The sequence below is a fragment of the Mus musculus genome, chromosome 13, assembly GCF_000001635.26.
Source record: "Mus musculus strain C57BL/6J chromosome 13, GRCm38.p6 C57BL/6J".
NCBI classification, from domain to species: Eukaryota; Metazoa; Chordata; class Mammalia; order Rodentia; family Muridae; genus Mus; species Mus musculus.
The window spans coordinates 98478472-98490057 of NC_000079.6; the positions used below are offsets into that span (position 1 = coordinate 98478472).

General features: G+C 43.5%; 1 pseudogene; it reads right to left on the minus strand.

Annotated features, from left to right (window-relative positions):
- Positions 1–11061: 11061 nt before the first annotated feature.
- On the minus strand, positions 11062–11370 carry Gm10320 (annotated as a pseudogene).
- Between the last annotated feature and the right edge of the window lie 216 nt (positions 11371–11586).

Below are 11586 nucleotides of genomic sequence, written 5' to 3' on the forward strand. Positions count from 1 at the left end.
ACAAGCAGGAATGTTTGTGAGCGCTGGAATTTTAAGGAGGGACACAGAGAAACTGGTTCTTGTCTCCGGGAGTTCTCAGTCCAGTGGTATACCTTTAAGGAATTCGGTAGATGATGTTAGTCTTAGTTTTGGCTTATGTGACTTATTTCTGTCATATGGCCAATCAGTGGCTCAGGGAAGTGACTTTGCTGTCTTCTTTCCATTCCATACACCACTTGGCATGACTGATGACCACCATGAACCAAGTGTAGATGCAGCCTTGGGAGGGAAGTCAGGCTAGGCAGATGGTGGGGGTGTTTAAACCCCTGCTACCCTCTACCTCAAGCCCGAGTGCAAGCTTCTAACAACAGACTCAGCTCCTAAGGTGAGTTCGTCCATCTCTTGGAACTTTCTTAATGTTGGTGATAGATCAGGTATCATTTATCTTTTAATGAACAAGCATTTGTTTGAGGACAACTTCATTTTTCCAGAAGAAAAAGGAAATAACAGAAAACTATCCCATGGGCCATTTTTAATATCAGATCATTTGCAAACATTCATTTTTTTTTTAAAGTCACAGCCACAAGGTCTCTGCATGAATGCCAGAAAAGCATTCCACCAACCAGTTGCATCCCCAGCCTCCAGCTCTGTTCATCACTTAGATCCTAAGTGGTTCTCAACCTGGGGGCCATGACCCCCTACACAGAGGTCACCTAAGACTATCAGAAAACACAGATACCATAGATATTTACATTATGGTTCATAACAGCAGCAACATTACAGTTATGAAGCAGCAACGAAAATGATTTTACGGTTGTGGGTCACCACAACACGAGAAATTGTAATGAATGGTTGCAACATTAGGAAGGTTGAAAACCGCTGACTTGGGGCCCAGTCATCTCTTTGAGCCTGTGCACGGTTTTCTACATCAGAGACAATGGATGAGTGTCCCTTTTGTAGATGAGTAGTGAGAGCTCTGAGGGGTTGGGTGACCAGTAATCTGTCACATAGTGAGAAATGGAACTGAGATAGAAAACCAGGCTACTGGCTTTTACACTGTTCACATCCCACCCTTGGTAAGCTGTGTATGTCATCTAGGCCATGGAGATCTACACACTCTCCATGGACACTCTCCACGCACATGGTAGTTTAGAAAATCCAATCGCAGTGCACTGACTGACCTTCCGCCCATTTATGTCTCTGTACAGTTCCCAGCACTTTTCCGTGAAAACCCTTGCTGGTGCTTTCTGATTGGCTGAGTTTCCTCTAGCACTGGTGGCTCCCTCCTTCCTTACATCATGGCTTGCATGGGTGCTCTGACTCCTAGAGAATAGATTATGCTATAGAAGTACTGCCAGGGCAGGTGGACTGGGCTTGAATCTCAGTTCCGTTTCCAACTGGCTATTGACCTGGTACTGTTGCCTAATCTCTCAGATTATTCATTGGCTACTCTATAAGCTAGGCACTCACTCACTCAGCTATTTTCAGGAGAAAATAATACAAAATCTATGGTCAAATTTTGCCACTATCCCTTGTGAATGTGTTACAGCCCCATTACCCAGCAGCAGGAGTTGAGAGTGTCTAGAGGAGCTGCCTCCTGAAACCTTGGGACACTCACACTCTTCCTTGATGCTTCAGTCTTGCAGGAACTAATTGTTAGATATACAAGGAACAATTCTTCTAGTAAAACTACCTACTTAGCACATGTGTGTTTAAATTGAAGGCATAGTTCATCATATCGAGGCCTAGGTAGGAATATAGACCCTGGGGGCTTTAGCCATGCATTTCCAAGATGTAAGATTATGTAAGATCTTTAAAACAGAAGCAGATGAAACAAAGTAAGAGTTGCCTACACTGAACAGCATTTGAATTTTGCTCCTTCCAAATAGTGAGATCTTTGCTGATAAGACATGTATTGACATAAGAACTCAATGCTCGCCAATGGTTTACACACAGTCTCTGGGAATATCTAGTTAACACTGAGAGACCACAGCAGTGCAACTTGGGCAAGAAAATTGATTTGTGTCAAAGTGAGTTGTTTTCAGTTCTAAAGAATGTTTGAAATAACGTCTTCATTCTCCTTTCCTTTCTGCTCTCCCAAGATACACTTGTTCAAGTATTTGGTATGTCTGGTTCTGACTAACGCCAGAAAATGTTTTCTAGATTATTCTCTTACGATTTCTTTTTCTTCATCACCTACGTACATGTAAATCTTACTGAAGCAGACTTTGACCAGCCAGGCTTTCCTCCCTCCTCCCTCCTCCCTCCTCCCTCCTCCCTCCTCCCTCCTCCCTCCTCCCTCCTCCCTCCTCCCTCCTCCCTCCTCCCCCCAAGTCCACCTCTTTCTTCCCCTTCCATTCTTCATTCCTTCTTTTCCCTCTCCCTCCCTTTTCTTTCTTTCCATTTTTTTTTTTTTGAGGATAAAGGTTTTCCAAATAGTGATTTTATTTTGAAACTTACAAAAAAAGTAATAAGATCCTTTCTGAAATATTTGCTCTGGATCTCAAAATGTAACCTGATGCTCCCAATTAACAACACTTCTTCTTCCTGGAACTCAGGCCGGTATCATGGGGCCTCATTAAGTTATCTAGTCAGCCTGTCTGTTTCTAGCTTGAATCAAATTTAATGTAGTGCCATGTGAGACTACCCATGGAGCTTTGATTGAAGCCCACCTTCATTGACTTGCGGTGTGAATTCCTAACATGTATGTATGTATGTATGTATGTAGACATGTATGCAAGTATGCATACATGTCTACATGTATGTACGTATGTATGTAAAGGATGTCATAGGTTATACTACTGAGGAAATCTCTCTGATGTAACACCTGGCCTAGAATAATTCATTTTCTCATTTAGAGCAATCGGGCAATAGAGCTACTTTAGACCTCAGACTGTGTCTAAATATAACAAAAGCTTCTTCAGTCACCATCATCAGATCACCTGAAGCTCAGTGACAACTTTTTACCCCATGTCACACCTGTCAGAGGTCAGAAGAAGACCCTCGACCACAACAATAGCATTGAGCGAAAGTTATATCGAGTCTTTCTCTATTACAGAGTTAGTTTTGGTTCCCATACATCACTTTCATTAAATAAAACCCTTTTATCCTATAAAACCAAGTATTTTAGTTACTTGTCTATTAGTATGATGAAGTATCATGGCCAGGCAATCTTTAAGAGAAAGCATTTAACTAGGCTGGTTCCAGAGAGTCCATGATGGTGGAGTGAAGAGGTGGTAACAGGACACGGAGAGCTCAAACCTCAAGCAGAGAGTACACTGGGAATGATGCAAGTCTTCTGAAACCTCAAAGCCCACCCCTAGGACCCCTCCAATGAGGCCATGCCCCCAATCCTTCCCAGACAGTTCCACTAACTAAAGAATTCAAGCTGTTGGGCCTGTGGGACCACTCCAATTCCAACCACAGCTCCATGATTCTTTCTTTGTAGTTCGATTGATTTTAAGCTTCATAGTGGATTTCTTAGTTATGTTTTTAAAAACTAACACAAAAGAATGTTAACTCCTCCTGAGTATCATAGTATATGAAGAAACAAAATCCATGAGGAAGCAGTCACAGAGGCTGACACTGGGGTGATAATTTTAAGCGAATATGAGTTTTCAAAAAGCCTCAGTAAAGACTTATGAATACATTTAAAGTATAATATTTTAAAGAGAAAAATAAAAGGACTCAGTAAAGAAATAGAATGTCTGAGCAAAGAAATAGAAATGATAATGAAAAAAAAACATACATTAACTTCAGAACTGAAATGTGCAGTAATCTAATCAAAAGGCTTTATGGCCTCTTCAATAGAATGAGGGCAGAGGAAAAATTAGTGAACTAGAAAATGGAGTGATTGGCATTGTGCACTCTGAAAAACCAGTTTAAAAAAAACAAACAAACATAAAGAACAGCATTGGGAGCTGTGGGACCAATACTTTAATTTTCAAGTCCTCAGTGAAGAAAACAAGAAAGAATAGGAATAGGGTGTATGTGTGTGGAAATATCAGCTGGAAATTTCTCAAATTTGCAGGTGAAGTAATTTTACTGATCCAACACACACATACACAAATTTGAAACAACAAAACACAAATAAAATCAGTCTTAAGGGGTCTGCTACTTTCTTTAGGCCTTTGATGACATTTCATGACTATAGTGCACAGGCAAATATGTCCGCAAAATAGCCATACACATAAAATAAAAATAAATAAAACATTTATTTTAAAATATGATTATAGGGGCAGTCCAAAAAGAAAATCTGAAGAAGATATTGTATAAACATTAACCAATGAAAACAGGGGTCTATGATAATTTTACATAAAGCAGACCGTAAAGCAAAGAAAATTACACTGTGTACCGACAAAAGTGTCAAACCAAGGAGAAAAACAACCTGAAATATTTATTGACCAACCAATAGGACTGTAAACTATAGGAACCAAGAAGAAATAGCACTGAAAGGAACTGAACATTCTATATTGAAATATCAGCAGTCCTGTCAACTGCCTGCAAGGAAAAAATTGGGAGTCTATGCCTCACAGTAGATGATCAACCCAAAAGGAACTTTAAGTTATTTTTGGAGGTTTGTTTTTGACTTGTAATGTGTTGTTTGGGCATTTTTTAAAAATTTACCTTACCAGTCTCTTGCACTAGTCTCTTGCTTATATATTATGGTTTCCAATTTTGTATTTTTTGTGGTGTGTGTATGTGTGTGTGTGTGTGTGTGTGTGTGTGTGTGTGAGTTTCTCCGTGTATGTGTTGTTTCTGTTTTATTTTCTACTTGCTTGTTTTGTTTATTCTGGTTTGTTCGGTGTTTTTATTTGCCTGCTTATTTTCTAACAAGAGAGAGGAAGGCCAGGCATGGTGGTGTACAACTTTAATCCCATCAATTGTGAAGCAGAGAAACGTGAACCTTTGTGAATTCAAAGCCAACTTGGTCTACATTGTGAGTTCTAGGACAGCCAGAGCTACATAAAAGATCTTTTCTCAAAGTCGGATGAGGCATGGAGTTAGATGGGTCAGAAGGTTGGGAGGATCTGGGAGGAGATGAGAGGAAGGAAGCTGTAATAAGAATATTGTATGAAAACTGTTTAAGAAAAATATATATTTCATTAGTCCAAACAAACACCTTAGGTCCTTGTTTGAAATGATTAATTAGCCTCAAATCCTTGAAAAAAACTTAGTAGAACACTACACATGAAATTAGTAAGGATAGATAATAACAATACTATCAACAGATGGGCTGCAAAGCATTTAAATCATACAGGATGTATACTATTCGATGCAGCAAATGCAGCAAAACTAGATGTGGCTCTTTGACTCTGTGCACACATGCCGCATAATTTATCTCAGGAGTCCAGAATCATCTCAGACCTTGCAACACCTTGTCTCAGTTCCTCAGACAACCCTGACAGGACATAAACCTCCAGCTATTCATTCTTCGTTTTGCAATGTTTGGGAGCTTTTAACTTGCTGCTGGACTGATTTTAGGCTTGGTACATGTGGTGGTTTGAATAAGAATGGCCCCTATAGACTCATGTGTTTGAATGCCCATAGGGAATGTCACTATTAGGAGGTGTGTGGAAGGTTGGAGGAAGTGTTTCACTGTGTGGGTGGGCTTTGGGGTCTCCTATGCTTAAGCACCACCCAGTGTGACACACAATTTCCTCCTAGTTACCTTTGGATCAAGATGTAGAACTCTCAGTTCCTTCTCCAACACCAATCGTACCTACATGCTGCCAAGCTTCCCACCATGAGGATACTGGACTGAACCTCTGAAACTGAAAGCCAGCCTCAATTAAATGTCCGTTATAAGAGTTGCCTTGGTCATGGTGTCTCTTCACAGCAATGAAACCCTAACTAAGACAGTAACAGAGAGCCAAGCAGAATGGGTGCATTGTGTGTGACAGGAGACAGTGAAGGTTACACCATGGGTTTTTTTTTTTCCCTGTGTAGCAGGAGCTTGATTCAATGGTTTGGGAAACAGGACCATGCATGGATGAAGTAGCGAAATGTGTACAGGGTGTTATTACCTAAGCTACATCACGCGATGGGGCGTGACATCAGTTGGGATGACCGTAGTAAGTTCTGTATCCCCTTAACTAGTCTGTCATGCCCAGTGTGCAACCTTGCAGTTTGAATGCAAAGCAATGCAGATTGGAAAGAGACAGAATAAACATAATACGAACTTCTCTGTGATTCCTTTTCCTTGAGAAAATAAACGTGGTGTGTGTACCTTTTCTTCTAGGTGTTGAGAATCCCAGGATCAGTTGTTGGGGTTCTATATCCGCTCATGTGGAAAAACCTTTGGGCTTTCTGGGCACCAGTACACACACACCCCGTGTGTGTGTGTGTGTGTGTGTGTGTGTGTGTGTGTGTGTGTGTGATAGGCTTGGTCTCAGGGGCTGTCATTTAGAGGGGTTAAGGGCCACATGAGTCAGTGGAAAAGTGTATCAGGTTCTATTACCTGGGCAAGTGGACTCAAGTGTGTTCAGATCTTCATGTTTTAGAAGACAGTATCTCTAAGTCTTGGGGAGCTGTCTTGTCAACCTGAAGCTCATGGTACCAGTTTCTTCCTTGTTAGAGCTTCAGCCATCTTTCTGTCTTCAGGCTTTCATCTTCGAAACTAAAATCCGTAGAGTGGGTTACCTCCCAGGAATCCTTTGACCCACCCTACCCACAAAACCATACAAACAAACAAGCAGACAAAACAAGACATCCGTGGTAGTGCATGCTATGATCCCAGCACTTGGGAGGCAGGATCATAAATTTGAGGCCAGTGTGGATTACCCAGTGTCTCAAACAAATCAAAGCACCAACCCCACTGAGGGGTTAGGGTTAGGGAAGAAGGCTATAGGCCTTAGCTCTGTAGTGGGAGAAGAGTCAACACTCAGTGAACCATAGCTGTGGTGATGCCAGCCTCCTCCTGCTGTCACTGAGGAGGAAAAGGAAGAGCTTTGCTCACTGAACTTCTGCTAGAACTTGAGTTATATATAAAATATTGAGTAATGCCCACTGGTGGCGATCTCATGCCCACTGTTGGGAGAGAACAAAGGGAGCAACCATAGCTCCCAAGCCAGCTGAGACAAGGTGATCCAGTGGCCTGGGGGTGAAGCCCAGGGAAGCAATGAGTGTTCAGCCCAGAGCAGGGACGTGGCAGTGGAATGTCTCTCAGGGCCACCCGGTGTCTCTCCTGCTCCTCCAAGGCAGCTGTCATCCCAGGCATGGGGCTTCTGGAGAAAGCGACATTTCCAGACAACCAGGATAGATTCCACCTAACCCAAACAGAAATCACAGAGACGACTCCCCACAGGCTTCAGTTCTCTCTCACAGGGCAGTGGCCAAATGCCAGTCCTGGAACCTAAGATGTTTCTAGATCAACTGTGGGGGACCCTTTTGCAGTTGGCCTTCTTCATTTTGGCCCTGGTTGACAGAAATGAGAAGGAACAGCTGTTTCACAGAGTAGAAAAGGAGACTTAGGATCATTCTTCCGAGGTGGGGCTGTTAGCAGCAGAGAGACACTCTGCCATCCAGGCATTTTTAGGTCCTCTGTCTGTTGCAAGGAGGCAGATGAGTAGCTTGGGGGGAGGGTGATCATTCAAAAAGGGCCTGTTCCACCTTGGGTGGAGATATGCCTGTGACTGGCATTTTTCTAGGAGAAAGCATAGCTTGAAGAGGCACCATTTGTTTTCAGCCAAACTGTCATCACATTCCCCTCAGGAGGGCAAGGGCACAGCTCCAGAGCAGAGGGCCCCGAGCCAGCTCGCTGGAGAACCTGAGTTCTAGGCCCAACTGATCACTGAGGGGTCCTCTCCATGGAGCTGCCTGTTTTCTGTCTGTGGAAGGGGTGGGACCACCCATGAATGTTGAATTGCTGACCCCTGGGCCAGATCCAACCTGTAATCATGTTTTTCTTGGGTCTACAAATTATTCTTAAGAGAGCCATTTGCCTGCTTTGGAAAGGGTGTACACTCTCCACCCTGAGAGGCCCTGACACTCTGGTATTGTGTCATACCAGGCCAGTCCTGCCTTAGGAAACAGCCCTATCCCTGCCAACATCTGTCTGCAGCCCCGGAGCTAGGATATCTTAGAAGGTTCCAGTCACAGTTTTCCAGGTTCTATATTCTCCAAGGCCCCTTTTAATTTCTGTTGCCTTCATGCCACACAAACCACCGTCCATAAATATTTGATATCCCGGCCTTTTGAGTCAATTATTCTTTTCAGGAAACCAGAGGGATAAAGGACATAATTAACCATCGGAGAGAAAATGGAGGAAACAACAGCTATAAATAGCACAACAGCAGGCAGAAACCCTGAGCCCCACTTGACCTTGGGTTAAGATGGCCCAAGCCTTGCCTGGTAGAGGGGACTAAGTGGAGTCAGTTCAGCTCACATACCGAGCTGGAGACTTCACATAGCCAAGCAACTGGAAACTTGGGTGCAGCAGACCAGGGGCCAGGCTGGTGTGGGATGGGGAAGGGTTGCCTCCACCCACACCTTCATGCACCCAGGAAGTGACACCCTGCCTTGGCAGACCCTCTCCTAAAGCACCTGTTTCAGAAGCAAATTCTCCCTAACTCTTCTTCTTGAGACCTGCACACTGTCCTGTCGTTCCATCCTTCCATCCTGTCCTCAGTTCATAAACCAGAGAAACGGCGTTGAAGTGACGTCAAAGCTAACGCTGAGCAGAGCCATCGGAGACTCACTCCCAAGTGGACCCTTTTCTCGTTGTATAACCAGAGTTCCAAACAGAAGACACAGGTCTAGAGTGCTGGGGCTTGCTGGTTGATTCTTTTTTTTTTCAACCTCAAACCTTTGCAGTATCAGGATGATTACAGCATCATAGGGTTGATAACTTTATGCCGGGGGTCCGCAATCTGTGGGTCCACAACCCCTTTGGGATTCAAAAGACCCTTTCACAGTGGTCACCTAAGACCATCGAAAAATAGATGCCTACATCAACATTCTTAGCAGAGGCAAAATTAGTTATGAAGCAGCAACAAAAATAATTTTATGGCTGGGGATCACCACGTGAGGAACTATATTAAAGGGTCGCAGCATTAGGAAGGTTGAGAACTAGTGCTTTAAAGCTGTCCGTAATAGGAATCCTCTTCAGATCAGTGACCAACACTTTGCAATTGCAACCTCTCTTCGTTCATCCAGTCCTAAATAAAACATGTCAGGTCACATCCAGGGCTCACAGGTCCTACTTCAGAGCACCCTACCCTAGGCATACCGTATCACATCCAGAATGGGCCAATGACCGGTTGTTCCTCATTCTCCTCCTGGCCTCTCCTGTTTTTCATGCCCATGTTCTTCTCTGGGATGTCTATCCATCTTACCTGAGAAAGCAAGAACTACCTTGGAGGTTCAGGTATGTCTCTCACAGTGTGAGAGAGGTTTGCAATCAAGATATTCAGCCGGGAGCCGGGTAGTGGTAGCGCACGCCTTTAATCTCAGCACTCGGGAGGCAGAGGCAGGTGGATTTCTGAGTTCGAGGCCAGCCTGGTCTACAAAGTGAGTTCCAGGACAGCCAGGGCTATAGAGAAACCCTGTCTCGAAAAACCAAGAAAAAAAAAAGATATGCAGCCGGTAAAGTGGGGGCCAAAACGTGTGATCCCCAAGGTTCAAAGTTAGATGATAAACTGGGGCAGGGACTGCAGTGAAGGTAGAGACTCCTATCCATGTGAATCTTGGGATCCAGATCAGTGCTGGGAGCACAATGAGATGGAGAGTCTGCAAATGGTAACTGAGTAGATTCCTGAATGAAAGAGATCCTTTCTGAAGAAAGCCCGAGACCCTGTCCTATCCCGTGACTTTCAAAAAGAACTCAGTGAGCAAAAAGCAAATTGGATAATAATGTGGGAGAGAGATGAAAAATAGTATGTATCCTATGATACATTTTTACTTTCATTTTTAAATTTTTTATGTTTCATTATGTGTATGGGTGGAGTCTATTGTATGTGCAGGTGTCCAGAGGTAGGCAGAGAGGCCAGAAGAGGGCGCTGGATCCCCGGGAGCCGGAGTTATAGCCAGGGATCAGCTGTCATGTGGGTACTGAGAATTGAACTCAGGTCCCCTGGATGAACAATCAGTTCTCTTAACTACTGAGCCAGCCCCTTGTTCTAATTTTTTAAAATGTCTAGCATTTAGAAGAGCAGAGACAAAAGCTATCAAAAGGTTGAACTTTGCACTGCTCCATCCCAAGCCACAGTCTTTGGGTGAGCAGAATAACTCATTTTGCATAATACATTTCTGAGTCATTCAGTGTAGGGAAGTGAGTTTCTATTGCTGTTTCAGTTAATAGATAAGGATGTTTTAGACTTCACTTGAAATACATCGGCTCTCTGATATATGATTCTACAGAAAAGGATTGCTCAGCAGCTCACTGTCACTGAAGGTCATGACAGTTTTCTAACTTAAGATCTATAGAAATTTTAATTATTTGTGTGTGTGTGTGCGCGCGCGCACGCTCACACACACATGAGTGCATGCGTGAAGGGCAGAAGCACTGAACTCTCTGGATGTAGAGTTACAAGCAGTTGTGAGCCACCTAATGTGGGTGCTGGGAACTGAACAAATCCTGTGTAAGAGCAGCATCCCATCTAACCCACTGAGTGCTCTCTTCAGGACCATAGATTTCCTAACTTCTAAAACAAATGAGCTCTATCCACCAAAACCACCTGATGGGGGGAGTGGGACGTATGAACCACATTTAGACTCAATATCGATTCACTAAACAAATTCTTATTGAGGGCTACAATTATCTTACATGCTTTTTTAAATCAAAACGAAAGCTACAGAAAGAAGTCAGAGTGAGCTGTTTATGTCAACTGCATCAGAAGTGGTCTCTCAGGCTGCAGAGTGTCCAACCAGTCTTGGCTGGTACACTAAATTCTTCATCTTTTTTTTCCATATAAAGCAATTCCAAAGTTTATTAGTCATAGAAAAAACTGATTTCTCAAAGTCAATTCTTATTCTCTGTAAAATAATACACGTGAACAGAAAATTACTACACTTTTGGTCCAAGATTTGTTGGGTTTTTTTCCTTCTTCTTCTTCTTCAGATGACAGATGGATGTAGCCCAATCTACGATCGCGTGTACTTGCCCCAAATGTGCAGCATAAATACAGAAGCGATGAACAGAAGACTCATCACCAGCACTGGGACAGGGCCCACTTTGAGCCCTGGGGAATCTTCCGTGTAGAATCGCCACATCCCCCCAGTCCCTGCAGAGGTGGTGCGGCCTGTGCTCCGGGTCCCACAGCTGGCATTTTTTCTCTGCCGAACAGTGGATCCCGCAGCCCGTGCGGCCACCGCTTTGCTGGGAGAGCGGCCAGAGGAGCCCACGTTGGTGCCACTGGGCGTTGGACCCGGCTGCAGAGCTAAATTCTTCATCTTGGTAGGTTTATTTCTACCTCTGTCATTTAACAAGATGTGGTCACGTGTTTTTTTCCTGTGAATTCATCACAACTATAAATGTGGATGCATAATAATAATACAGAGACCCAATGTAAATAAATGTAAATAAAGCCCCCAATGAGGATGCTAGCTGCCTTGGGGAATTTCTCTTTTTTCACTGTAGTTTGAAGCCATTAAAATATTTGTTCATGA